Source organism: Ranitomeya imitator, chromosome 4, assembly GCF_032444005.1.
Source record: "Ranitomeya imitator isolate aRanImi1 chromosome 4, aRanImi1.pri, whole genome shotgun sequence".
In the NCBI taxonomy this organism is placed as follows: domain Eukaryota; kingdom Metazoa; phylum Chordata; class Amphibia; order Anura; family Dendrobatidae; genus Ranitomeya; species Ranitomeya imitator.
In genome coordinates, this window is record NC_091285.1 from 587,913,962 (window position 1) to 587,920,242 (window position 6,281).

At 39.7% G+C, this 6,281-nt stretch overlaps 1 non-coding gene across 1 annotated transcript; it reads right to left on the reverse strand.

Annotated features, from left to right (window-relative positions):
• Positions 1-5,863: 5,863 nt before the first annotated feature.
• TRNAR-CCU (transfer RNA arginine (anticodon CCU)) lies at positions 5,864-5,936 on the reverse strand. Its single transcript has one exon. It is a non-coding gene; the product is annotated as a tRNA-Arg (tRNA).
• Between the last annotated feature and the right edge of the window lie 345 nt (positions 5,937-6,281).

Sequence of the window (6,281 nt, forward strand, 5' to 3'; positions counted from 1 at the left end):
AACAAGGAGACCGGATAAAGTGCGAGGTGCCAGCTAGATGTGCCTTCCTGGTGCGCCCCGACGCGCGTTTCGCCCTAGCTTCTTCCGGGGGCGTGTCTCAATGAGGAAAGGATGGCTTCTTATACCAGCCTAGACCAATGGGGAGGTGCAACGTAAGTGCCGAGTGGACGTAGAGAGTTGTCATAGGGTAGTGCCGGCTTAAGCGACGCATGCAGCTTCCGTGCTGCTCTGTGTGCAAATGGTTACTTCTGCGCAGGCGCTCAGTGGAACGCAAGCTGGAATGCAAGCGTTTCCACATCAGAGCGCTGACAGAAGTATCTCAGAGCTAGAACGTACTGCGCATGCGTTCAGCACGGCAAAGGAGACTTTTATACCGGCTGTTTCTAGTACTTAAGTGCTACGTGCATAACTGTGCAAATACACAAATAAATTGCTAAGTCAAGGTGAAGTGCTGTTTATTGAAATATATTGGATGTAAAGTGCATAAGAGCTAATAATGTAAGACATCAATAATTAATGATGAATAACCAGTGAGAAATATAATAATAATAATAATAAGGATATATAATAAATACGATAAACAAGACCGGGCAATTGAAGTGATGATTTAAAAAAACACTATTCATAAAGTGCAGAGTGCTAAAGTGCATATACATACACCACTATATCACAAAAACATGGTTTTAAATATGAGGTCTCAAAAGAACAACCCTTACGGAGCATTAATCTTGTACATCAGCATTAAGATCATTCCTAAATTCCCAATACATCCTAATTGATACCTTCTGTCAATCATGTATATTTTTATACCACATAAGGGGGGGGGGAGGGGGGAGGAGGAGGGGGAAGGGGTAGGGGGAGGGGAGGGAGGAAGGCCAGGAGGGAAAGGAAGGGAGGACGGGGAATGAAAATAAATCAATATATGTATAGCATAATAAAAACAACACCTCACATATATATCTGTTAATGCCATATTTGGGACATGGAGGGAAAGCGGAAAAGGTAATACACAACATCATAGTCCCTCTATATATTTCGCTTTATTTTCAAAATAAACTTGCTCTCTATTCTCAATGTCCGTATATTCATAAATAATATAGCAAAAAATATATATATAAGGGAAAAAAGGTCAGCATACATAATCCATATTTTCCATCCGATCCCTCACGCTGTTTGTGAAAAAAAGATATACTGATGATGTATTGATGTTAGATTCGAGTATCATTCCTCACGCTGTTTGTGGAAAAATTACTGATGATTGATGTTAACTCCGAGTATCATCCCCATGGAAACATCATGACCAGGCGACTAAAAGTATCCGAAACCATCTACTAAATAGAAAAACATTTTAGTAAAAAAATAATAAACACAGAACACATAAATATAAAATTGTTAAAAAGTGAAACACCTCACTGATTAAAAAGGATACCTCCATATCAAGATCAAAGTACTTTAGAGAAATGCTGCAAATCCAAGACTTTCGTTGAGGCCTTGTGGACTCATTGACCCCAACCGATAAATCCACTTACTCTCTAATTGCATAAGTGCCCGACCTAAATCTCCTCCTCTAATCCCCAAATCCACCTGATCAATCCCTCTCACTGTCAGATCTCTGCTTTGGCAATCATGATGTTTCTTAAAATGCCTTGGTAGGGATTTCAAGGCATTATAGTCCTCCACATCTCTGGCTTTTTCTATGTCCCTAACATGTTCTCGAGTTCTTATTCTCAACTCTCTGGTAGTTAGACCAATATAAATTTTGCCGCAGGTACAAAGAGCCTGGTAAACGACACCCTTGGAAGTGCAATTTAAATATTTCCGTATGTCAAAAACTCGTGACCCATCGTGATTGATAAAGGTACTTGTCTTGACATGGTTTAAACAACCCTTGCACAACCCGCATGGGAAAAAGCCAACCCGATTTTTACTTTCCTTTTTCTTAGAACCAATATTACATGGTTCATAGTGGCTATGTACTAAGATGTCTTTTAAGTTTGCCGCTCTTCTAGCCACAAATGAAGGTCGTGAAGGTAACTCTTTTTTTAGAATAGGATCCATCATGAGTACTCCCCAATGTTTCTGTATTATTTGGGTCAGTTCTTGCCAATCATTGCTATAGGTGGATATAAAGCGTACCTGTTCCATATCTTTTTCTTTTTTAGTCCCAGATGAACCATATAGTAGTTGGTCACGTGTTGTCTTTTTGGCTCTTGAGTAACCTCTTTTTATCGTTCTTTTGCTGTAACCTCGTAGAATAAACCTTGCCGTTAGGTCTTCCGACTGTCTTTCAAAATTCTCATTGTTTGAACAAATTCTTTTTATTCGCAAGAACTGGCCAATTGGAATTCCCTGTATGGTGGATTTTAAATGAGACGAGTCAGCTTGGAGTAGAGAATTTGTGGCCGTAGGTTTTCGATGAACATCAGTTTGAATTCTGCCTCCTAGGTCAATATTAATTTTAATGTCCAAAAAGTCAATTTGTCTGCCAAAGACAAAAGTCAATTTGATGTTTAATTTGTTGTCATTTAATTTGGACATAAGTCTATTTAATCCTTCGTCTCCTTCCCAAAAAAACAGAACATCATCAATGTACCTCATCCAGTTATGAACATAGTTCATTTCCTGGATGAGGCCATCCTGGAAAATCTCTCTTTCCCATGCCCCCAAAAATAAATTTGCATAAGCCGGGGCACAGGAGGCCCCCATTGCCGTGCCCTGTAACTGTAAAAAAAAGTTAGAATTGAAAATAAAAACATTATGATTTAATAAAAATTCCAATAAAATCAAAACGAGCTCGGCAAGGGGGGCCTCCAAATTGCTGGAAAGGAGAAAAAGTCTGACTGCCCTCAATCCGTCAGCATGTTTGATAGAGGTATATAGGGACTCCACGTCGGCAGTCACGATGACCATGTGGTCATCCACACATATTTGGTCTAAACGTTGTAGTGCCGACGTGGTGTCCCTAATATACGAGGGAAGAGAGATGACTAGGGGCCTTAAAAAATAATCAACAATGTCTGAAATTACTTCACATAAGCCGCCGTTACCTGAGACTATGGGTCGTCCAGGGGGATCCAACGGATTTTTATGTAATTTGGGTATTAAATAGAGGGTCGGCACTTTTGGTTTGAAATTTTTTATCTTGTCCACAAACATTTTGGAAATGATATTCTGATCCAAAGCTCTCTCCAGAATGTCAATTAGCTCTGCCTGAAACGAAGAAATGGGATTATAACAAAGTTTACGATAACATTTTGTATCCCCCAACAGCTTATGGGCTTGTTTTTCATAGAGTTCTGTTGGCCAAATAACTAAGTTTCCGCCTTTATCGGCTGGCTTGTATACTATATCATCCCATGATTTTAATTCTTCAATGGCCGTTCTTTCCCGTTTAGTCAGATTCGAGGAGTTTTTATGGGGTCGTGCCAAAATTTCTATATCATTAGTCACCAGCCTTGTAAAGATATCAATGGCTGGGCACAGTCCCAAAGGGGGAAATTTCGTAGATTTAGTGTACAAATGGGATGGTATGGCACTAACCTCCTGTATTGTATTCTCATTCTCAAGGGAAATTAGGGTTTCCAAAGTTTCTTGTTCCTCCTTAGAGAAGTCTGGATCAGGCATCACATTTTTAGCATGAAGCTTTTTAAGTACAAGTTTTCTGGCAAATAGATGAGTGTCTTTTATTGATGCAAACGCATCTATATTCCGAGAGGGAGAAAATGTTAGTCCACGTTCCAGTACATTCAATTGTGTTTCAGACAGTACGTTTTGATAAATTAAATACCTGAAATTTATCCTTGTTTCTTTTTCCTCTTTGAGCCTTATTGAACATGTCCGGAAATCTTCTATTATGATTACCACTGCGTAAATGGAAATCGCGTGGCGGTTCATTATCACTGGCAGACGTATTGCTCTCAATGTCAGATATACTGGAAGTTACTGATTCATCCCGTTTTTTAGATGTCACTATGGATCTTTTTTTATGAGGGTTTTGCCATCTATATATTCTATTAGTATCGTAGTCAGCAATATCTCGTTGAAATTTCTTCAATTTTTCTTGACTCACGTTGTCCTCCCACTTAGTGATGTCAGCATCAAGTTCTTTCAGCCATTTTTCAAATTGATCTTTGGGCATCTCTTTTTGAAGATTTTTTTGTATTTCTTCCAAATTTTTGTCAATTTCAGAAAGAGAAGTTGTATTATGTTCAATCAATATCAAAATAAAATCCAAAGAGCAAGTCGATGCTGCCCCCATCCATCTCTTCACTAATTTGGGTTCTCCCAAATCATATGTCGGGTATAATTGGACACGTAGACCACGAGGAACAATTTTCTTACCATAATAATTTTCCAAAGTGGTCTTATTCCACCATATTTTTATTTTGCGTTGCAGAGCATTTCTGTACTGAAAAATCAAATCTTTAATTTCAAAGGAGGTATCCTGCGAAACGACTGGACCACTCTGCTTAAAGATATCCACCGCCTTTGTGCGCCAGGCCAATTCCCTGGCTTTTAAATCCATCATAAGAGACAGCCTGTTAATGAAAACAGTATATACCAATTCAAAATACCTATATGTCCCGTCTTAATCCAATTCTATGGCACTTCAAATCCTTAATAACCAAACAAAACGCAGACTTATATATCATTAGCCGCAAGAAGAGAACCATATATAAAACCACATTTCTTTATTTTCAAAATTTAAAATCCACAATGCAGAAAAATATCACAAAAACAAAGTAGAAGAACACAAAAAACAACGATCTATGTAGTATGCTCCTTCACAGAAGCAGCCCAATGGGAGGACACTATTCGGAGGCACAGGTAGTAACCGGAATGCCCCCTCAATGTCTGTTTTGGCCATTAGGGTGCCCCTTACCAACTTCTTGACCCGCCTGATTGCCTCGTCAAAGAAGGTACAGTACATAGTACTGTACTTGGTTTCACGTCAATGTTGTCGTTTACTGTCCTGCTATATTTTATCTTAGAATTATTGTCTTACTTGGCACTTGTGTACACATTAATTTGGATGGTTTTTCTGTTTGTAGCAAACTTCTATAATATGTGCACTCCTACTCCTATCAGCCTAAGGTGATTTTAATTAGATGTTTCTTTCATGCCCTATCAATTCTAGGCTTTTCAGCCCAGGAGAAGTGACCTTTCAGGTTAGGGTGCCAACAATTAGGTACACCTTGACGATGGCTGTTGGGCTCACATATATTCGCCAATTTATGTGTTAGTACCTTATTTTTACTCTAATTTTTCTATTGCAATAGCAGATTTTTCCACTTTTTCCTTTCCACACAAGTTTCTAAATTTATTATTCTTAGTATTTCAGAGTGCAGCTCTATTTTATCTTACTATGTAGGGATTGTTCTTGGATACTCAAATCACATTCACTTAAAAGAGACACCTCCACCAGCACAAAATGACTGTTAAAATCAAGTACAGGCTCTTGGTGCTTGATGGTGGGGCCAATCATTTAAATACAACTTCACACATAGTAACATAGTTAGTGAGGCCGAAAAAAGACATTTGTCCATCCAGTTCAGCCTATATTCCATCATAATAAATCCCCAGATCTACGTCCTTCTACAGAACCTAATAATTGTATGATACAATATTGTTCTGCTCCAGGAAGACATCCAGGCCTCTCTTGAACCCCTCAACTGAGTTCGCCATCAACACCTCCTCAGGCAAGCAATTCCAGATTCTCACTGCCCTAAAAGTAAAGAATCCTCTTCTATGTTGGTGGAAAAACCTTCCCTCCGCCAGACACAAAGAATGCCCCCTTGTGCCCGTCACCTTCCTTGGTATAGTAACATAGAATGAGAAGCTGTTGGAAAGGGAAATCAACAAGCACCCCAGATGGGACTTGAACCCACAATCCCTGGCTTAGGAGGCCAGTGCCTTATCCATTAGGCCACTGGGGCTTGATACCTTTTTGGTTTTCAACTATCTCCACCCTTCTCTGACCTCTGGGTAGGGTGGAGATACAGGAAAAACAAGCTGGTGGGAAGGTACATTTAAATGATTGGTCCAACTGTGAAGCACCAAATGGCAGAGTTTAGTTTGAACAGCCATCCTGTGCTGACATAGTCCCTTTAAAAATCATTGTGTAATGGGGCTCAGGGCGGTAGTAGAGGCCGAGGTACTTGTCTTCTGTGCCTCAGCCCACTACAGGAAAATGAGGTCTTGATTTGGTGTGTTTGTGTACGCGGCCATGTTTCTGTAATGGACACCTCCCAGCCCTGTTCTGCCACGCATTGCACAGCTCT